Raw genomic sequence first — 24350 nt, 5'->3', positions numbered from 1 at the left:
AGCCAGTATGTCTGCACTGATATTTTTAAAACCTTTTACTTAAAAATACTCTGCATACAGATTTTTTTTTTTTCTGTCATGTTCAGTATTATTTTACTGGCCTTAAAATATACTTTCACAAGTGGATTGAGCAAAAAACCTCTCATGATTAACTGTACCTTTTATTCACTCCAACGCTTTATTCTAACCCTGTGAAACAGAATGCAGTCTGTTTTGTTGGCACACCCTGGTGGAAGCAAGTATGATAGCAAGCTAGACCCTGGCTGAGGCTGACTCCACGCCTGAGATGATCTTACAGAAGTGGCACTATGAGGAGGACAGAAATAAACTTCTGAGATCCCAAACACACGTGATTACTCACCAGCCCTGGGTAGATTTCTGCCATGGAGACACTGTCTATCCCTCACACACACGGATTTGTGGGGCCTGGTGATCACTTTCCTCTCTTTCTAAAAAGCTTTCAGTGATAAAGCTCTATGAAGATGATGCCTTCCTACCCCTTTCCAAAGTTTCTGCAGAAGTATGGAAATGTCACCTATATGGAGCCTGACATCCATCCTGATTTACCTTTCACAGTTCAAGGTGAAACGATAAAGTAATGGGCTAAGGAATGTTACTCAGATTTCTGGAGAAGATCTCACACGGCCAAAGTTGCGCAATAACTGATTTTGGTATTTTTTAACCTTTTCAAATGTTGTTTAGAAACTGACTTGGCTTTGGTCCTGCATGCCCAGGTTATTGTACAGACATTAAGAAATACTGGCAAAATACTGGCAAAATACTTCTTATGCCCAAAAATTAACAAGAAGGCAAAAATTAACAAGAAGTCATAAGAAAAAGCAATCTAAATGTCAATCTCAAAGCTCTTGAGATCTTACTAATTCTGAAGTTCACAGTGAGGAATATATAAAGCTATCAAAGGAATCCTTTTTTTTTTGAGAAAATCCATTTCAATTTAATTAAACATCCTGAAAAAATATTTTGTAAAAGACAAACATTTTTAAAGTTAATGCAAGGCAACATTGATATGTATAATTTCCATCTGAGAAGTATAAAAAACATATGACCGTAGATCATGGTTACAGTCTTTCAGCAATTTCCAAATTATAGCTCCTTATTTTAGAAGTGAAAAGACTTTATTTTCAAACCATTTGTCTCTCTTCTTATACATTACTATCAGTATTAAAAAAAAGAAAAAGAGAGGTTTCATGGTCAGCATTTAGCCTAAGTTTCATGTATATAAGATTGATATACTGATGACATATAGAAGACATAAATCAAATCTCCCTTTGCAAAGCAACCACAGTTAAAAAGAATTAGAAAAATATCTGAGTCACCATAGTCACTAAAATGTTTGACTTAAAGCACTTGCAGAGCACATCTGCCAAGAGAGAAGATTGCCTTTTTCTATAAATGCTTTTTGGAGTGGATCCGCAATGCAAATAACACAAATAAAGCAGGAAAACAACCTAACATGAGTGAATGTCTTTCAGAGTCAAAAGCTTATGACAGTAGGAACTAAACTCCAACTATAAGCAGGCTTTCAGGCAGTACCTTGACAACACAGAGGCAGGGTAGGTGTGGCTGGTTTGTTACTTAAGGAACTAAAGTGCATAGGTCATGTCAACTTCCTACAACTTTCCTGTATTGATGGACTCTCCTGGTCAGCAACACTGTGATTCTGCTTAGGGACCTATGGGAAAGGTACATCTCTGCAGTTGTCATGCTCCATTAAGTGAACTCCATTTCACTTCTAAATCAATCAGAAGAAGGGAGAAACTAGGCTCCTATACAATGGTTGAGCAAGATGTTATCCTCTTCTTTGCTGCTAAGTAGACATGCATTTCAACTGCAAATGCTCAAATAAACCCCTATTGTACTTTTGCCTGTTAATTCAATTTTCAAGAGAAAAAGCTTTCAATTTTTGTGTTTCCACAATGAGTGAACCCTTATATACTGTCCTTTGTCTGGCACTAATGACAGTCTTAATTAATTCCAGACAAATATCAGCTATGAATCCTTTGTAAGGATTTTGGCCTTCCTAAATGGCTGTTTTCTCTTACATTCCGTGGGCACAGTCCAAAGTCCATACAGTTAATTGGACCCGGTCAAGTGTGCTTTGGCTTGGGTCCTGCATGCCCAGGTTATTCGGCATTCATTGTTAGTAAAATTAGATCTCTGCTGTGATTCTTGTACTCCATCTTCCCTTCATAAAATTATTTATTAATCTTTCCAATACTTATTTACAGATATCTTTTTCATATGGTACACTGAATAATCTTACATTTATATTTTCTTAGTGATCACACATGGACATGGTTCAGGTGATGTCTTCCTGGTAACATGTTTAACTGGGGTGACTTGACTGTATATCTGACTTTTGACTTCTTAAGTGGTTACTACATAAATTGATCTTTTCAAAATTTTTCTTTGTTATGATCATATATTTGTGGTGTAGGTCGACACTCGAACATGTCTTAGATAAAACCAATGAAATTTAGTCCTCGGGGCCACTAATTCCATGGGTTTTCATAAACTGCAGCAAGTTTCATTTTGGTCCAGTTACTGCTTTTTCACCATTTTGCTGATACTCGTATTTGAAATAACACAGAGTATTTTAAAGTAACATAAATAAATGGGAAAATGACACTACAAATGTCTAAGTGCTGCTAACAGGAGTCCTAGAATGGTATAGAACAAATGGGGAAAACATCATATATGTAAATCATTTGAAAAATCAAGTTAAAATTGATGACAAACAAAATTGAGTTCCCTTTGTGGTTGATTTCCATTTAGCTGCACCCAACAATAAAATAGTTATCAAAGAAAGCTACCAATTAGATTTTAATTCAAAACATTTCCAGAAAACAGTTCCCAAATCTCAATTGATATCTCTCCAACAACCTCCTAATTGTAGCAAGTTGGTGGTAAAGAAAAAAACCTCTGCTTTGAATGAAAAAGATGTATTCCGTCTGCTGGAGCATGCAGTATCCTTTTCTTAATTATTCCCAGAATTTCCCCTATACATGAGCTTCCGCTGAAGATTATACAGAGACAGACAGATATGTATATGTCTGTCTGTGTGTGTGCCTACGCGCACGCACATGGATGTATGCAGAGAGAAAGTGACAGGAAACACTATTGTTTCAAAATCTAAGGAATTTATGTAATGTTCTGCCACTTTTTTATGAAGCGTACTATTGATAAATATAAAAAAGAACACAGAGTTCATAGTTGAGAAATTTCTTCCATTTGGTTTTACCAAGTGGACTGCCTTCTTGAAAGGATCTTAAGCATAATCAGGAATTCAGAATCACCTGTAATAAGATTCTCCAGAGCCTGTCTGATCTGAAAGCCTTATGTACCTTTCACTATCCAACCACAGAATAAAATATATCATCTTACCCAGGAACAGCAGAAGCAGCTCATTCTTCCTTCACTTACCTCTGTGAGGTAGAGACAGACCATCCCATGATTCAGCCTTTATCTAATGTGAGACTATAATCTTCTGAACTACCTCAGTCTAATCCTTGCTGTTTTCCTCTATGCAAAATTGACACCTACTGACAGCCCTCTACACAGTCCTAAAAATATGAGAAAGATGACACTGAGATATCCGAAGTCTGTTCTGCATAGCAAGAGTATGATCCACATGAGAAGAGATGGAAAAACTTAAAAATATTAAATTTTATATTTCAAGCAGAAACTTCCAAGCAAGTGATCACTGATTTCTTTGAGACTTGCAAAATCATCACTTCAGTGTCTAGGAAGCACTAAAGATATCTGACCATCTTCCAGAAAGCCCAGAGCACTTTTCTTCATTCCACTTCAATGAGCAACAGGCATCTTCTTACCTCTGGGTTTACTTTTCAGAAACCGTGTAGCGCTCTGAAAAACGAACACTTCTGAACTGTTTTATAAATATCTTCTAGTAGCTGAAACTATGGTTATACTACACATTCCAGACTGTGTATTATACTTTATTTGAGATACCGGGGAAGATGGAAAAATAAACTAAAACTGAGGCAAAGATGGTAACAGGACAGTGCCGAGCATCCTTTGCAAGGAAAGACTTGGTGAAAAAATCAGCATGCAAGGAATGTAACTGACATTTATTAGCTGATAATGGTAAAAAAACCCAGATTTTTTTGCACAGTTCCTGAATGCTTTCAGGCATGATGGTATTGAGCAATACACCTCCTGGCATTTCTCTCACATTGAACTTTTTGTATCTGGTAGGAACCGTTGAGCAACTGGTTCCATTTATGTTCTTGGCAGCTACTGTTTCTGAGAGATAGAGGTCTCACAGGGACTACTGTAATGGTCGTAATGAGAATTATCCAGTGTTTCTGTAACTTATGGCAGAAGCTGAACTGACCTTACCACTAAGGATAAATGAGAAGAAAATGGCTCTGCAGATCCTCCTAGCTCTTCTGGGCCTAGACTGAACAAACACATTTATGTATAGTGTGTGTGTGTGTTTAAAGGATTGTACTATGATCAGTTTCTATACAACACAGCACACACAAGACAAGCAGGTGATCAGGCCCAGTCAACACAGGTTTATGAAAGGCAGGTTCTGCCAAAATAACGTGATCGCCTTCTATGACATTACCTGCTTAATGGATGAGGGAAAGACTGTGGAAATAGTGTACGTGGACTTTAGTAAAGCCTTTGACACTGTTTCTCACAGTATTCTGCGTGAGAAACTGGCTGCCACTGGTCTGGACAGGCACACCCTCTGCTGGGTTAAAAACTGGCTGGATGACCTGGCCTGAAGAGTGGTGGTAAATGAAGGCAAATCCAGATGGAGGTTGGTCACAAGTGGTGTCCCCAGGGTTCAGTGCTGGGTCCAGTTCTGTTCAATATCTTTATCGATGATCTGGATGAGGGGATTGAATGTAACCTTAGTGAGTTCATGGATGACACTAAGTTGGGAGGAAGTGTCAATCTGCTTGAGGGTGGAGAGGCTCTACAGGGGGATCTGAACATGTTGGATCAATGGGCTGAGACCAGTGCTATGAGGTTCAAAAAGAGTCCTGCTCTCAGAATGCAAAAACCCCTTGCAGTACTACAGACTTGTGGAAGAGCGGCTAGAAAGCTGCCTGGCAGAGAAGGAATTTGGGATGTTGGTTGACAGCTGACTGAGTTGAGCCAGCAGTGTGCCCAGGTGGCCAAGAAGACCAATGACATCTTGGCTTGCATCAGAAGCAGAGTGGCCAGCAGGACCAGGGAAATGATTCTACCCCTGTATTCAGTGATGGTGAGGTCACATCCCAAATACTGTGTTCAGTTTTGGTCCCCTCACTACAAGAAAGACATTGGGGTCCTGGGGTCCTGGAGCATGTCCATAGAAGGGCAACGAAGCTGGTGACGGGGCTGGAGAACAAGTCTTATGAGGAGCAGCTGAGGGAACTGGGGTTGTTTAGCCTAGAGAAAAGGAGGCTGAGGGGAGACATTATCACTGTCTACAACTACCTGAAAGGAGGTTGTAAAAGGATGGGTGTTGGTCTCTTCTCCTAAATAATAGGTTATAGAATGAGAGGAGGTAGACTTAAGTTGCACCAGGGAAGGTTCAGACTAGATACTAGGAAAAATTTAGTCACTGAAAAAGTTATTGGACATTGGAACAGGCTGTCCAGGGAGGTGGTTGAGTCACCATCCCTGAAGGTACTTAAAAGATGGGTAGATGAAGCACTCAGGGGTATGGATAAGTAGTGGAAAGGTACAGTTGGACTCAATGAACTCAAAGGTCTTTTCCAACCAAGCAATTCTATAAACATATCTGAAAGAGTAAAAGAGGGAAGTCAGAGGTATTACACATCTGTAGGTGAAAGAATTATCTGAACATTATAGCAGTAAATAAACAAGTTTTGGGCTTGTTGCTCTTTATCACAATATACCTTCTCTCTTTTCATCATAAATTCAACCAATGTGAAAATGCCTTGATTTTCTCCAAAAAGCTTTCATGGAGGATCTGGACTCTTTAGTACACGTTATATTATCTGTCACAATTTTGAAAAACACAGATTCAGTATAAATGTTTGTGACTATAAGACACTATCTTTGTTTTCTCACCTTGCTTGCCAGTTTGATTTTGTTTTCCATATTTAGGAGATATCTCTTTAAATGAAAGAAAAAACAATAATTACGTGAAATAATTTTTATAAACTGCTTGTCCATCTGTTTAAAGAAAAAAAAACCAACAAAAAACCAAACCCCAAAACAAATAAAAAAGAGGAAGAAGTGATTTGAGGTCTCTAGCAGAGTAATGGAACAGAATCAGAAGGTGCCAGCACAATCTCTGGCACAACAAATTTAAGCATTGTAACCATTCCAAGAAGTTCTAACAGTCTTTCATATTATGCTATACCTTCCTGTGTCTTTTACTTGGTCAAGTTCTCCCACAGAAGAGTGCAGCTAACTTCCCTTCCATGTAAATGTAAGTTGAGCAAGTAGCAAAGCAGTGGTTTGCCTTTGCCTTGCAATACCTGCAAATGCTGTTTTAACTACAGATTCTACTTCCCCACCATTCTACAGCTATTGTTGGCAAATTTGGTTCTAGATTCAAACTTTCATGAGATTATAGGTTATTTGAGATCAAATGTCTTGATCAGAACCATCTTTGGTGTTTCAGTGAATGTGATAAATAAGGAGCCTGATCAAGAGAGAGGTTGTTACTTCTTAGCAGAAACAAAATTTACTGGCTATTTTCATAGCTACCCCTAAACCAAAAGAGAGGTGGAGCTGCCTCTAGTAAATATTTGTTGTCTCTCATCAGAGAAGTGTGGTCTGAATAATAGCTATGACAAAGACCAGCAACTCTAACGTCAAGATTACAACAAATATCCACAGGCCAGAGGGGAAAATATCTCAGCTAAAGACCAAACAAAAACACACTTGTAGCTGTAATTATCAGTCAACCAGAGAACTGCTCCCTGGAAGGTTGTTGAGGAGTACAGTCCCACCCCCATACTATTACATTATATCTACAAGAAAGACACGGAAGTCACACACCAGTACCCACAGACATCCACATATGCTGACTTCATTAAAATCATATTGTGGTCTTTGCTGTCAGTTTTTTTTATCTGTCGGAAAGTGTCCTCTCCCGGATGTTTTCTCCCCCCACTTCCCTTTTCAAGATGCGGAGGACTCTTCCTCTTTCTTCCTGTGGGTAACTGAAAAAAAAAGCCCACAAAAAAGGTCATCATTCGATCTCTGCTTTGTCTCTTACTCTAATAAAATGATCTTCCTTTATATCACACTTTTATATGTTTGACAACTATGCTTGACAGTAATAAAACTCAAGTAATAATCTGCTTTCAGTTAGAAGACTCATATTGAAACCCTTTGGTATTCTTGCAAATATAATAGTTGTTTGTTGTCAACATTAACCCCCTTAAGCCTGCAAATCCATCGTTCCTATTGCTCAACATAACAAGCATTACTGCCTACAAAAATCTGCTGTTGAAATAGTGTATGGGACACTGTTGCTGTGATATCTTACTAGATATTCTTTAGATAGCAGTTCATGGTAATATTAACTAGGAACAGCTCAAAACAAGTTCTTATAAAACATTTATTGCAGTAAAAAATACACACTTTGATTGAATTAAAATGATTTACAAAAAAAATTTGCTAAGAAATTCTGGTTTTGTTAAAAAATGCTGCATATACTTTTAATTAAAGAAAAAAACAAACACCCAATTTTTTTAAAAAAATGGTTTTGACCAGAAAATCAAATCTGAACTTGCTGTACTGGATACAGTATTTATGGCACATGGGATAATAATCTTTCGCAGTTTTCCACAAAAAAAAAAAATCTTGTTTGGTACATTTTAGGTGCTAATCTCTTCACTCGGCTATTTTAGGATGCCTGAGCTAAATGAAGAAAGTGGGAGACAGCTAGATCTCCATTTGGGTAAGTAAAATGCAATACCCTTCAAGGTATTAAAAATAAGTATTATGAATGCTGTCTCCATAGAACAACCTGAAAATGTAATAAATCAATGAAAGAAAAAAAATAAGAGAAAAAAAGGTCTAAACTATGAAATTTTCTCATCATATTTCAATGTTAATAATTACAGTACCACTAATTTCCTTCTTCATGACTACATTTGCTTTATACTGGTTAAACCGAAGGGGAAAGCTGTTGCTGTTGTCCAGACATTTTCATTAGTACACAGAAAGCAGCTGACTACAAGAAATATGTTTTACTTAGACTCATTTGAGATTCCATGACTTGCCTTGCTACCTATTTCAAACACATCTTTGAGTGCACAGTTCCCAGTTGTACTAATGAAACCACATGTCAAAACAGCTATCAGGGCTGTGTAATGCTGGAATGGGTTACTTAGCGAAAAGGTAGAACTATTCTTGCCCAAATGTTTTTAAGAAAAGACTAGCAACAACAAATGTGGATAGTCCAGGTGAATAGGAGCTGGCTTCAATTCAGCGCGTTCGATTAAGATTTCTTCTGGTTTCTATGATGTTTATAATACTGTGACTATTGTCCAAATTCATATTGCTCCATCAAAATCCCAGTTTCTCCTTAGACTCGAGTTCAAACGGCCATATTCCCATTAATAAAGATTGTAAGTATTTCTTAATGTAGTGCAGATTCTTTGTCTTTTTATACTTTCAACAAATGAGTCGCAGGACTCAGTGTTTGACTAAATATTCAGTACACATCTTGATTGAAAGGACTAGGAACAACAACAGTTCTGAGAAAAGCTCCCTGAATTTGAACTAACAAGCAAAAGAGTTAGCCACAGAAACATAGCATGTATTAATTCAGAATGTTGTGTCATGCTAAGTAATTATTTTGCTACAAGCTTCCTCAAGTAGCTGTAGGTAATTTTATATTCCAGCCTACCTCCTAGCATAATATTCCATCAAGTATTATGTCACTCTTCTGTGAATTTGCAATAACGCTGAAATCCTTTAGATGTGAACAAATAGTGTAAGTCAATCTCCCAAAAACAGAAATGGAAAATTTTGAATGAATTAAAACTTGATCATATTAAACTACATGAATGTCAAACATATGCATGAGTGTAAATGATTACAAAACAGTATTGGTGTTAGTCACTGACTAGCAAGTCACTCCTCTATTAGTCGTCTTATCCTTGAGTAAGAAAGACAATGTGAATTGATCTCTGCTTTGGATCATCAGGTAATGAACAGTAACTTTTGAACAACATAAATAATTTCCTAACTTTGCCTAATTATGCTCATATCTCTGAGGAAATGTGAAACTCTATCCATGTGCGAATCAAACCATTCTGAATCTTCACCATTTGGTCCATTTTAACCATTTCATAAATAGGTTTTTCTATACCCTGTCAGCAATGTACACATTTCTAAATTGTTTAGCCTCATCTTTGGATAAATATGACAATCTATGAAAATGTATCATTCTTAGTGCAGGACATCACAAAGTAACTGGGACCACATAATATTAATATTAATCCTAATTATGTTTATAATTCTAGAATGTAATTAGTCTAAAAATAGTTGTGCTTAGCACAGAAGGATGAGTTTCATACTGAAAATCACAATACTCATCGATTATTCCTGACCAATAGTAATTGTTGAAATACGAGAATTTGATTTGGCTTAACATGAAGTGAATGGTTCTGTGTGTGATAGTGCTAGTAGTGTTTCTGGTGTTATAAAATATAACATTAGGCTTGTATTTTCCTAACTGGAAAGGTGCCAGAGCAGTGAAAAATACCCAGTGATTTTTGTCAATGAGGAACAGTTATTCAGGTTTCAAGTTACCCTTAAAGTATCAACAGCAGTTAAAGATGTGGGTCAAGATTCTATTAATCCATTGAATGCAACAGCAGAAACATGATCTAAGAAGGTGCATTTTAAAATCTCATTTTGATAAGCAACGTTTCCTTTTGTCCAGAGTCATTGCACTTAGATCATCTATTTTAAGCTACAAAGAGATAGAAAAAATTGTATATGGCAATCTCATCAGCCTGTTGACCTTCCTACATCCAATGGATCTCCTAAAAATAGTAGGGAGAACTTCTTTGGTGTCCAAGTATGCAACTACTGTGAGCAAAATGACAAGGTGCAGACATTCACGCAGTAGCCACGTGTGCTTTTTGACCTTGTGGGCATGAAGCCCTGCTGGTCCTAACACTATTAGACAACTAAATGCACAGTGGTGCCTGTTCTAAAAAATTCCTCTGTATTCACTGAAAACACCAGTATGGACAAAGATCCATCTGAAATAGCCACCTATATTATTTTTGTGGCTCATCTGGCAGACTGCTGGTCAGTTTGAATAAGGGGAGCAGTAATCTACTACTGCTCTTCACATGCCTTGGAAGGGTTTGGGCTTTCATTTTAGAGCTTACTACATTGTCCAAAAGACTGTGAGTGCAAATTGCTATAATTAAATCACTTTTACACAACCAGTGCAGAAACACTACAACACCATTCTTGGGCAAAACAGATTTCCCAAAACATAATGCTCTTTGATTTGTTGGAAGAAGAAAATAACAATTCTGTGTATGCTAACAGCCAATACTACTATTCACAAACATTTCATTTCCCACACATCTGCTATTCCGGGTGAGCAGAAGATTTTAAGCATTGTAACATAAGCAGTATTGGCTGTGGATTGGGACTAGGCTGGGATAGTGCTACTGGTAAGCTACTGGCATCTTATTGCTTGTAAGGGAAAGGATCCCATAGCATTCTCTTCACCTTTATACCTGTGTGGTTTTCCCTTTTCTGTAAAAAAACACAAAAGCAACTCATTGGGATTGCCTTCACACTTGATGGTCCTGCTGCTGTGATCCTTCTACCTTCTGAGCAATATTTCAAATTGCCACGTAGAGTTCTGGTTATTTAAAGAGCTGGTAAGCATAAATGGAGTTTTACAGAGCAACTGATCTATATATTTTTACTTCCAGGAATAATTTGCTCATGAACAAATTACAATCAGGAAATCTGTTGCCCTGGATATGAGTATTGGCTACATTTTATGACTGTATATGGCATGTATATGTATATGGCATTACATGTAATGCCAGGATTCCAGCCTAAAAGGCTGGGCTGGAGAACTGATTTCAATTATTAGGAGGTTGGAGAGCTTTACAAATAGCTATTTGTAAAGCACTTTGCAATTTTGGAAATATGGAGTTGGTTGAGTTGTCCATGAATATATAACTAAAGGTTCTCTCTTTGTTTCTGTGAAGTACTTAAGACTGTAAAAGTTTATTGGAAAACCAACACGGTCAGACAGGTACCTACTTAGTTACTCTTGGCTACCAAAAATACAGTTCTATCTTAAATAATAACTTTTTTAGTAATGTTTGGTTGGCTTACCACACAGTTGTGTTTTCACTAGTTTTCAGTCTATTTGAAAATAAAATAGAACTGTTTTTAATAACTCCACTGTAATGGGCCATGATGCTGGTATTACTAAGGCAATAATCTAAGAAAAATTGCATTAGTACAACTAATGACACCAGTTAGCCCACAAAATTATACTCAAATTATATGTCAAGGGAATCTGTACAGTTTGACAAATAACACCCAAGTGTACATTTCCAGTCTCACTTTATAAGAAATCTTACATAAATAAAGGAGACTGTTAGATCAAAAAATTCAGTCATAGATTTATGTTAATTGAGAAAGAAAGGGCCACTTCTGATAAATTCCTCTTCTCCTCCCCATGCCTTGCCCTCTTAGCACTGGTTGGGACATCAAACTTTCCTGCATCACATGTAACAAAGTTATGCAGATGCACAGTACATCCATTTAGGATCACAACTCCCCAGGGTTTTTGCCTTCACTCAGTGTTTGACCTTTCTATGTGCCTCTTTTCTGATTTGAAAAAAAAAAGAAGTGTTGACAGTCTGGACAGACATACCCTGGTTGGGAGTACCACTACTTAGAAGAATGCTATTCAGATGTATGTCTGTTGCTCTGACTAGGTCTTGAACGCTGCTTCTGATGCAGCAGTAAAGGAATCAGTCTGACATACTGAGTATGCTATCACAAAGTACCACTCTCTCTAAGGTCAGTTTCCAGGCTGAAATGGCTTTGGAGACTTTTTTGTAAGGTCAGCTACTATTACTCATTTTTTGAGGAAGTAGAATAGTTATCTTGTTAAACTCGCATTCATATTCCAAATGTCACAGAAAAGCTATTGCAGCAGCCAACTCCATGTAAACTTTTCTCTGTTTCAGAGGTGGGCTACATTCATGGATTTAATGTAGTGTGTCTTGGTTTTTTTTTATTTTCTGTTTGCTTAGAAGTGGACAGACTAGACACTGTATTTAGAGGGAACTTCAGAATCACAAAATACCCCAGCAAACATCAAGACTTATGCTTGGTCTAGCCAAAGGCAATGTGCCCCAAAAAGAAACTCAAAGAAAGCTGTATTCAGCTACAAAAACACATTCAATCCACTTCACAGAGCATTTAGTGTTGACTTGGTTAGTGCAAATGTGATATTTGCGTCAAATTCTTGTGTCTTTAGAGTAGGTAAGAAAAAGGTCAGCCAGGCATGATTTCCTTACTGTTTTTCTGAACGAGACTGTCTGCATATACAGTATTCTTCATGGAAATAACAGAAAAAATGAAGTTAGATAAGGAAATTATATAAAGACTATCCAAATATATCATCTCTCATGTAAAATCTTCTATAATTGCATTAGTAATGTGTGACTTCAGTTTCTGCATCCATTTACTGCAGTTCCAAAAAAGTGCCCACGTTACAACATAATTCTGGACCTGGTTAGAATTTTCTCTTATGAACCAAACACCTATTGAACATTAAAATCTCACTCTCTCCAATCACATCTACTTATGAGAAGGATCTTTCTTATGTTTTTTCTGCTGTTGTTGTGGGCTAACTGCCCTGCCCCCTTCCCACTCTCCAAATCCATGTGAAAGGCTAATTCATTTGGGCAAGGGCAAGGGAATCCTTTGTATTGAACCTGTGCTGTCCTTTATTAACATGACTGAGCAAGGCTTTTGAGCTGTGCTGTTGCACTGCTTTTGTTTTATTCCTCTATTGTTCTTGCATTTTCTTTTAAATACTGAAAATTTTTATTACATATCCTTTCACTTTTCTGATTTACTAATAGATGAGATTGGAGGGGTATTGAATAATACAAAGCACTCTACTCTCATTATGACAGCTTTGCACCTAACTTCTGTGGAAAGATTCAGAAATGCTTCAATTTTTTAATTACAACAGCCCACCAGTCAAAAAATAAAGATCCAATCATAAACAGGCCTGACAACATTTTGACTAGAGGGATTTTTCTTTTTCTTATATCTTTTCTTATATCTTTTCCTCTATTTAAAAGGATGAAAGCTGGGACCAAAAATGAGTCAATACTGAGTGCGTTCACCAGTAGGCCAAGATTATGTCTTATGCACAGAATACCTGAATTTCCAGTGTTTCACAATATTGCCAATACATATCAACTGCATCTTCAGCTATCAGTTCTGACCCAAAATTAATAGACACTGAGAGGTTTTACAGCGCTACAGATACATTTTGGTAAAAAGATCAAGATTTCAGAATAGTTCTTGTTAGCCATATGAAGTGTATAATTTCAATGACATTTAGAGAGATTACAAAAATATTTTAACTTTGTTGATTTCTGAGAGTTTCACATTAGTTTGTTGATTTTTAAAACTTCATCTACAACCGCAGGCTAAATTACAGGTTATTGCAAAAGCTGCTTTAAAACAGACAGATCTGTCACCCTGATTTCGGCTCTTTTATTACTTCATCCTTCACTTGTGACAGAAATCTTGGATGCTTGTGTGTGGTAGAAAAAAATATAATCCTAGTAACAGAAGAAGCTCTTCCTTACTAAGAATCTTATTTTTGTAGTGTCGCCACAGATGACAAATCTTCCTCTTTCCAAAACTTTATATTTTTTGTGGTGCTGTGTTTTCTTATTTAAGTTTCACTGGTTTAATTAGGGCCAAGCTATCAACATGCATAGTTGACCGCATGATAAAACTAAATACATATACAAAGAGTTTTGTACACTGCCTTCTTCCACGGCTTCACAAAAGTATTTTCATTGGTGATAGCAGCTATATGCAAAAAGACATCAGGCTCAAAGATGTAGGTTTCCTTTCCTTGCTGAGTTACCATGCACTAACTGAGAGTTAAAGAGCTAAAGCATATTATGTGTTTTTTCTTTTCTACCAGCTAAAGCATGCAGTCCACTGTTAGATACTTAAACTTCAGTGTGTTGATTGCCTCTGTATGCACTTACTAAGCATCCTGTAGGTTAAGGGTGGTCGTGAAAGTTGGTAAGATGACTGGTGAAAAACATTTAATCAAAAATTTTAAAATAGCAAAGAATAGCATTAATACTATTTTTTTCTGCAAAAATCATTAATGAAAGACAGTCTTTCAGGGGAGAGCTAAGCACTATTTAGCAAACAAAAAACATTTTTTCATAGCAACCAACCTGCCCAAAATTTTAGGGATTTAGTTTTTAAACAAAATGACAACAAAGACATCACTTTTTTACACTAAACTTCACACAGGAAGGGTATCTTCCTTATCAATTTTAGCTCTCATCTTAAAAGGTGGTAGCCAACCACATATCCTTTCACTCTTTGCTTTCCACATCTTGAAGCCTTATATTTAAGGCAGAGAGTTAGATTTAACTCTTTAGCTGTTACTGTGCTGTTCTCTGATTGTCTATGGAAGAGGACCTAGTTTGTGTCTTTGGAAGACCTTAGAGTAGGTAATCATACAGCATGGAGTCAGATCTCTAGCTGGCATTAACTGATGTCATTCCACAGAAGCCCCTGCTGTTGCATTGATCCAGGATGACTGAGGCTTTGACTGAGTAATCAGAAAGTTCCAGTCTCTGTCAATACTGGGCAACTCTTTTCTGAAACTTAGTATGGGAAATAACTATAGTAATTTGGTTTCCACTTTGTGATAACTGATGGCACATGTCGACTTTCTAATGGCAGAGCAATAAAGAAGCACCATCAGCACAGTCTGCTCATGCTGCTGCTGTTTCTGATGCTGACATTTTTGATCTCCTAAAAGCTGTTGTCATTGTATCCTTTCCTGTTGATACCCCTGCACATCCTTGGGATATAAGCAAAATAGCACTTTCTTTGTACATTCCTGCCAATATAATTTTAAGCCACTATACTCCCTCAAAACATAGAACCACTGATTTGGCTGAGCTAAAATTTCTGTCAAACTTAACAACAATCACTCTAAAGGCATGGAAAGAACTCATACAACACCACAGGATGGATAGACATTAATTCATGGTATATTAGCTGAGAAGCTCTTGCTCTCTGCTGACAAAATCTTTGCTTTTCAATTAAGTTTTTAATGTATTATCTCATCTTTTCCAATACATTCACTACTGTGTTGCATGCCTTGCTTCCTGACTTACTGGTTACAATTGTGATCGCTTGCTTATGCTAGACATAACAGCAGTTTTCACATTATAGGGTTTTTTTTTTCTCATGGAAAATAAGCTAAGGAAGTCAGGAACTTGGTTTTGTGAAACACCAGGAGTAGGATTTTGTTTTTTCCCAAACCAAGATGAAACATGGAATTCATGTTCAGGTACTCATCCTGACTGACTCATTGAAACTGGGATAAGTGGGTGTCAGTGGAATGTTCCACTTCTGACTCACGCATCTTTCAGCCTCTCTGCATGTTCTAACCCTGTTCAATCATGGTTAGATTCTTCTACCCTGTCAACAGTATAGTACTTATACTGATTGCCAAAGCACTATTTGTTGAACATGGTACTATTTAATGGAAGTGTGGCTTTTTGACTGTTGGCCTGGGACATGTGAAAACCAAACATATTTTTAAAATATATGTGGTTGAAAAGATTTATAATACACAAAGGCCATAACTATGGTAATTTTCAAAAGTCTAGAAAAAGTAGCAAAGGTTGGAAAAGATTTGTAAGGATATAGCATGGAAAAATATGAGCAAATAAAGGTCAATCCAATTGCCAGTAGCAACAGAAACAGTAATTTAAAATTTTTTTTGTTTCAGACTCTGGTGTCTATTCTACCAGCACCACTACCCTCAAGCGGGAGTGCCGCTTCTGTTTCTTTTACTCCCTGTGGCTATTTCTCCTTTTTCACAGTGCTCTTTTTATGTTCCTGAAGGATTTAAATTAAGCTTGATAATCTTATCTAAGTTTAAAAAATATCTGTCTATCTATAACAACAGGAGAGATAATTTTTTTTCAAGATCTTGTTTTTCCAGCTGAGGACTTTGGAGGCAAACTGGCTAGATTTTGCCTGGAGACCTTATAGTGGACCCATAGTATCTCCAGACTCACACAGCTCTTCCATCTGTTTTGAAATTTCTCTTTTAAATGAGTTATCTTGTAATGTTAAGGGAACTCTGTGAATAGATCGCAAAAATCCTGTTAAAAATTCTAGCGGACAAATGCAGTTTTTAAATCTGAATTTATATGTGGCCATTCAGTTACAATTATTTTGATGGGGTTTGGGGGTTTTTTCTATCTCTTAAAACATGTGAAGTGATTGTTCTTTCTCCATAAACCACATTAGCTTTGAAACACTGAAAGACTTATAGTGTGCTTCTCATTACACTGGTCAGTAAACATCAGGGTAAACTTAATATATTTTTCATGGAGTAAGAATTTCTAAATTGCAGTTCTTTATCAGTGTATAATTTTACTCATCACAAAAAAAGACAGTAAACATTCTTTCAGCTGATGTGTTTTCAGGCAACTTCTTAAAGTACTGCATTTGAAACATAGTACACTGGCCTGTGAACACCAACACAGACATTTGATAGAAAGAACAGGATTTGGTCTGATTTGCATCTCCACTAAGATTGAAACACTGAGGAACGAGTACTTAAAAAAGCTCAGTTATTTTACTTATCGAAGAATTCTAGCAAAAGCACTGAATAGATACTTTGAATATATAATTGAACTAATGCCCCAAATAAAAAAGAAAGGCACTAGGGCTGTTAACATCAAAGCTTACATTCACAATCTAGGCCTTGCAAGTGATAAGCTCCTTCTGGAAAAAAAAAAAAAAAGCTCAGAAAAATCTCCATATTTCAGTGTCACTTGAGTAAAACTGACATGATAAAAGCAAATATGTGAAGAAAGAAAAGGCAAAGTGGGGTCAGGTTCCAGCTCCCAGCAATACTGTATCATAAAAAGTCTTAAGTAATGAACTTCATTAAAAAGTAAATTAAGTATTTCTTAGCCAGCTACAAATGAGACTTTTTATCTATAGACTACTAAAATGCTGCTACTACAGTACCAAAGCAAATAATCATCAAATACACTGACAACAGGAATGTTCAGATAGATGTTTCTATGTTGTTGCAGGGAACAAATGGTTAATATAAAAGTAATTTTCTTCTGACAGATGATTTACCTTAGTTTTGGGGGTTTATAAAATAATTTTCATTATGACCAGAGAGGGATTCTACTAGCCAAGTGACATGTTAAGAATGACTAAAAGGTATTACTTTAAATTTACTAATGTTACTAGAAAATTTTCAGAGCAACTTTTGTATTAGTTATACAAGACAAAATTTCTAGGTCCTAAAATCCTTTTGGAGATGAGGAGGGCTTTCTCATTCTTCATATGGTAGTGTTTATCTTCTAACATAGAACTTTTCATATAGGTACAAACTTGTATAATGAAATACACACAAACGCATACATATTTCCTTATATATATTCAATACATAGATAAATGGATCAAACAATCTCAGATGTGACATGGATTAAAAGTAAACATGCAGAATAGGTTAGTTTTAGCCTGAGTTGTTTCAGTGGTCTGTGTTTACATCTCTGGCCTTCAAAGAGCTGAAGCAGCCCACTGTGAAGGCATAAGTTGTACTGGCTGTAGATACAGGCATGAACTTCTTAAACTGGCTTGCATATCAAAGACTGTATCACGTTGACCTGCAGTCTGAAGGACAGAGATGTAATACCTATTTCTTGACTCTGTTAAAACTCAGCTTTATATCTGGGCACTGTGAAGGAACATCAACATTACAGATGTTTGCAAAATCATACATGTTGCATGAATTGACCTAGAAATCCAGGATCTCTCATCCTACTACAAACATTGACACAGACCAGATTTTAATTGTGAAATTCTATCCTTACTGCTGGCTGCTCAGGGAAAGTTAATTGAAAGGCACATACAAAATTTAAGCTGATGGAAAATACACATCTTGCTTCAATAGTGCGGTGATACATATTCTCAAGCTAGATATCTAAATAATAATACTTCCCTCTCAAAAATATATAGTGCATTATATGATTTGCTGCCACTTCACAAAATCCAAGAACAAAAATGAGCAGGAATAAACATACTTTTAAAAATGAAAAAGAACTACTGAAAAACAGATATACCCAAATAAATACATTTAAGAAAACTTTCACTCTTCTGATTTAGCCTTGCTACCACAAGCCAGAATAATTTTGCGGGATTTTTTTTTTAAAGGAATAAAGTTTGATTATTTACATTTTCCAAAATTATCTTTTTAACATTTTCAATTTTTTTTTTAACTCCTAGCCACATTAGTACTGGCTCTAGAACTAAAAGTTAGTAAAACATCAGCCATGAAACCTTTTGGAATAGGGCTACACCTGCACACATAACAACACAGAGTAATCCAGCTTCCAGTCTCTTAATTACATAGACCACCCCTTAACCACAAAATAAAGGAATCCCAAGGTACACAAATATCTCTAAAAGATAGATTTAGTGTGGTCAAAGAACCATGTGGTTCAAAGGTAAGCTCTGAAGAATCGTGATATTATAAATCACGAATTCACAACTTCCCTGATCCTTATTTCAGGAAAATGAGAAGTCAAGCTGAGCACAGAGCCACAGTCTCTTGATGACAATGCCCAAGTTAATTTCCTCTCTGCACATGTAGCAGCTATTTTTACATATTTCTTCCTGTAAGGCACAGATTTCATGATGTGTTTTTCTACAGTTCTTGTTATGATAAAAGGATTCCAGCTATCATTTTTAATTTCTGATATTCTACGCTATTCCCATCACTCATTCAAAAGCAGTTTCAATTCTTGTATCCATGCCTGAATGCTTGTGTTAATTTCTGTGGGTTTACAATCATGTATTGTAGAAACATAGAATGGTTTGGGTCAGAAGGGACCCTAAAGATGATTCAGTTCCAACCCCCCGCCATGGGCAGGGACACGTCCCACCAGACCAGGTTGCTTGAAGCCTTCCAACCCGGCCTAGAACTCTTCCAGAGAAGAGACATCTGCAACTTCTCTGGACAACTTGTTGCAGTGCCTCACCACACTGACGGGAAAAATAGTCATGCTATTATCTAAACTCTTTCAGCTTAAAACTGTTACCTCTTGTCCTGTCACTGCACTCCCTGACAAGGAATCCTTTCCCATCTTTCCTGTAGGCCCCCTGTAGGAACTGGAAGGGCGCTATAAGGCCTCTCCAGAGCCTTCTCTAGGCTCAACAAGCCCAACTCTCTCAGTATGTCCTTGTACAGGAGGCACTTCAACACTCTGATCACCTTTGAGTCCTTCCTCTGGACCGGCTCTAAAAGATCATGTCCTTTCTGTGCTGAGGACTCCAGAACTGAACACAAGTGAGGTCTTACGAGAGTGGAGTAATGGAGGACAATCACCTCTGTCATCCTGATGGTCACACTTCTTTTAATGCAGCCTGGAATACAGTTGGCTTTCTGAGTTGCAAGCACACATTGCCAGCTGATGTTGAGCTTCTCCTTCACCAGCACCCCCAAGCCATCTCTTCAGGGCTACTCTAAATCCATATCCATTAACCACTTTTCAAAGTCTTTGTAGTCTCTCATGCTGTGTGAAAGACCTTATGAAACCGATAGAAAAGAATGAATTTTCACAATATACAGAAAACATATTGGGAAAGAGAAAATTTTAAAAGTAGTAACTTTTAACAATTAAACACGAAATTTCTACTCCTTTTAAAATTTATTTTCTTAATACACCATAAGTCTTTTCAAATTCACAAACATTTAAATATAATTCAAATCTGATTTTCTTTAATATTTCTGCCTACTGGCACAGGAAAAAGAATTGATGATCAGGACTTGATCCAGTTTCCTTTAATTTCACAAAGACCTCAACTAGATTCTAATATTTATTGAAAAAAGGGGAAAAGAAAAATATAAATACAAACCTACTAGAAAACATCTGCATCTTGTGATAATTCAAATATCTATATAGGCAACATAACAAATGTGCACACTACATGCAACAAACCAAACATGCACCACATAGAGAGGTGGAAATGGCAAGGTGTCGTGACAGGAGTGAGTAGGGAAGACAACTGTCTCAAGGTGTTCCGCAAGAATGGGACATATCAGCCATTCAAAAGCAGTAGAGGCAATAAAACATCAATTTTCAGAATGCTGTGAAAGGGGAAATTAGCAGGGCTCAGTTCTACAGCATTATCCTGGTAAGCACTGTGGCATGCAAAGGGGCAGAAGCTGTTCTGTGTGGGCTCTTGCTTCTAGTTCTGGAACACCTTCCTCCACAGTGGCGCAGCTTTCCGTTATATTAGCTGAGCACAGAACGCCTGCTGAAAGTCTAAGCAAAGCAACCAGTAACTTTACTGACACCAGGAATTTCACCTCTCCTGATGAGCCTGTCTAACCACAGTTGTTCTTTAAAGAGTCTAACAATTAAGACACCATAAAAGATGCTTACATGCTCTGTAAGCATTGCTTCTGACTCTAGTTATCTCAATTATTTTTTTATGTTTTCTCCTTAAATGAGAAAGACATCAGGTGGTAACTCAAACACTGAGATACCTATTTACATTTTATAACAAACAGTTTAAACAGTATTATATACAGATGTCTAAATATTTTGAAAGTACCCATTTATGGAAGTAAAATGAAACTACCTGTTTAAATTTGGAGAGTTTTATTTAAAATCTGCATGCTGAACTGAGATTGCTTGTTAGTTGATACACTGTGCCAAACAAGGCTTATTTGCAGAGTATATGAAGTGCTCAGATTTCTGTTTGAATCGGGAAAAGAAATACATTTGAATTTTCATTAGACTGCTCCATTTTTACAAAAATGATTCATTGTATAAAAACAGTAGTAAGTGGCTTACTCTCTGTCTTTGTCAACAGACAACTGGCAAATTGCTGGCTGCATAATATTTCTGTTAGACTACTCGTGTATGGAAATCTTACTGCTTTGCAAGCAATTTAATCAACAGTGTAAATAACCTGTGTAAAATAACCAACAGCGAAAATGCCTTTAAATAATCAAGCCTCTTTAATGTACATAAAAAAGGCTTTTGTACCTACAATAGACTTGATCTTTATAACTGTGGTTTGTTCTTACCTATTACACCACATTGAGCTCTATAGTAATCAATGCATATAGAAGCTTGATTCTCAAACCTACTCTTTAGGGTGTGCAGTTTTTCACCCACAGCGATTTGTGTCCACAATTTCCACACTACTAATAAATTGCCAGGAAGAATAAGATAGGATTACAGATGTAAAAGCTAGAAGCTTGAACTGAAAATTGGACTGTGATGCATAAATAAACATCAATCTACAACAACAAGAACAAAAAATCAGGTAATTTGCTAATGTTCTTGACAGACACCTCCCATTTTTCTTAGGCAATGAAAGTTCCCCAGGTTTTACAATGTGATAAAAGTTTGAGAACATTAAAATTCAGATGTTTTATGCAGCATAATGTATTTCCAAGTTTTCCCTTTTTAACATATCTATCAATACACAAGTACTGAGTACGTGTATGATTTGCTTAATCGCACAAGCATAGGAATATTTCCCTGTGTTCCCTGCCAGAAGACATCAAACAGTGTGAGGAAATAGAGGTGGAAGACTAGCAGGCAGGGAGAAGAATGACTTTAGGATGTGATGATAACATTAAAACTATGGCAAGATAGCAAATGAAAATGGGTGCAGATATAATTGATACCCACTTAGAGGTTTCTCTTAGAATAATATAAAATTCAAGAATCAAACTGTTGCACTCATTTTGCTTTAAAGTGTCTTTAGCTGCATATTTTTCCCATGTGCATTTTAAAAAAAATGTTTAATTTAAGAAAAAGTATTTTTAGCTTTTCATTAATTTTTGACCACAACAGAAGTTGTATGGAAGGATAACCTTACTCAGTGTTTTACTTCTTAGATAGCCAGAAACGCAGCTTTTATTAAAAAGGAAATTATCAAAGTGGTAGAGGTTTAAAATAAGATGCTTTCAAGGAAACGAACCTCAGCTCCAGGTAACCTGAGTAGTGGGATGTACTAAACAGTATGAATGAGCTACAAAGATTCATTACCAGTAAAGAAGTTACATGAAGTGTTTATAAAGCAGCTTGGCATCCTAATGTATGATTGTCAAGGACATACTTTGTTGGAAATATTGAAATATACCATTCAATCTTTAACCAACCTACTTTTTGTACCTTTTGATTCTATCTTCATTACAGTTTCTCTTCCCAAATACTTGCAAGCAGGGAGTTCTGTGCCCAAGTCAGGGGGCACACGTAAGTTAGACTTACAATTTGTGGTAAAACTGCAGTTCATTCTAAGGTAGTATTTTGGAAATGGATGCTTGTTGAAGAAACTCACTTATAAGATTGTCCCATTGCATTTCTATCATTCCCTTTTCAGTGGTTTTAGTGTGCTTCATCTGTTCTACACACAGACGAGAGGCCAAATTAATTTAATTCTTTAATTCTCTAGATATAGATGTTTGTATTTTTACCTCTAGATCAACTCATCTGGTACTGACTCACAATTCATTGCAGAGTATCTGTAACACAGTACCATGGCAGTGCCTGAATTTTTGTGTCGCTTGTTCATAGCAGTTATTGACAACCAAGAATGGCCATTAGAGATTACTAAAAGCTTATTTTATGGTGTTCCAAGTAATCAGATACTCTCACTTATATTCAGTAGGTGAAACGACTTCATTCCAGATGGTCCATTTACCATACTTTAACTAAAATACTACAGTAGGAAATAAAGACCCGTGAGAGATACTTCTATCTGTCCACAAATACAGTATGTCTAGTAGGAACAAATTAAACCATTTTGCATTTCCATCATGAGTTGTACCATGACTAGGACCTTAAACACTTCTGTGTATGGGTAACATTCAGTTCAATTAGTACAGAAAATTTTGGTTATTGTTACAATAGTCACTACAGTCACTATTTCAGAGAAATTGTCGATTATCATCACTTGTACTTATGTTCCTAATCTTCATTATTAGTCCTCCAGAGCTCATATTAGAGAGATATCAGAGAAATACTTTCTCATTTGAGATAACGCTTTCTTTCATCTAATTCAGTCATGTACCAGTCATAACACTTTACTGTTGTATATCACTACTCCCAAATTCATTCACCACAAAGCAACAGAAACTGGAACTCTTATTTGAGAAAAATAATGGAAGATCAGTCCAAGTAGTGAAATTCTCAGTTGAATTGGGATTCACCTCATCTAAGCTTAGACATACATATTGCATATGTCCATTTCAGAGCTAAAGTGTCTGGATTGTCTCTACAGTCAATGGGGAGAGATGAGCCGTCCTAGGCTATGGATCATCTCACTTATTTTCAGTGTTCCTCTGGATGAAATTAATCACCCCATGAATGGACAAATTTTTCTCCATAGAGTACAAAGTGCATCAGAACATGTGGTTCAGATGTGAATATCTATGTTACAGCATCCTAAAATTAGATGAGACAATTTTGGATCCTTATCTACATTATGTGACCATGCTCTGCAGGCACTAATGGGAACTATGCAGTGGTAGCCCCTGGGAAGTAAACCAGTGCAGCCATAGGGGATGAATGTGTCCTCTGCCCTCACACTGAGCATTACCTTCTTTCACAAGCAATTCATTTACTGAAATGGATATCTGAAAACACTATTCACAATGGGAAGATTGTAGTATTTCAATTGATCTCATAAAGAACAGACGTAAATAAGAGACGAAACATCTTTCTTTCAGTTTTTAAGACCTTAGCATTAGGGCTGTCTATACTTGGTCAAGAAAGGATGAAGTCTTTGCTAAGGATACACAATATGATAGGTGGTGTTTGCATGACTAAAAAGACTAGTGGAGAAGGAGGCAAAGGAGAGCTGTAGACTGGTTGTAAGAATGAAAATAAATCAGATTCTTTCTTAGTTCACAAATGCCTCAGAGAGAGAATATTTACCCTTATTACATTACAAAGTTTCTGTTCAGCCTCTGTTCTATGCCTATTCCTTGCATAAATATTTTCAGTGAATAATCAACCTACATCATAAACAAC

At 36.6% G+C, this 24350-nt stretch overlaps 1 long non-coding RNA gene across 1 annotated transcript in view; it reads right to left on the bottom strand.

The window, feature by feature from the left end:
- Positions 1 to 5377: 5377 nt before the first annotated feature.
- LOC128852425 (uncharacterized) overlaps positions 5378 to 24350 on the bottom strand; it is a 43988-nt gene continuing 25015 nt past the window's right edge. Inside the window, exon 4 of the long non-coding RNA XR_008450261.1 lies at positions 5378 to 7181. This is a non-coding gene — a long non-coding RNA (uncharacterized LOC128852425). The remainder of the gene's footprint in view (positions 7182 to 24350) is intronic.

Source organism: Cuculus canorus, chromosome 5, assembly GCF_017976375.1.
Source record: "Cuculus canorus isolate bCucCan1 chromosome 5, bCucCan1.pri, whole genome shotgun sequence".
NCBI classification, from domain to species: domain Eukaryota; kingdom Metazoa; phylum Chordata; class Aves; order Cuculiformes; family Cuculidae; genus Cuculus; species Cuculus canorus.
Note: the sequence above shows the minus strand (reverse complement) of the source record. Positions and strands in the feature narration are given on the sequence as shown.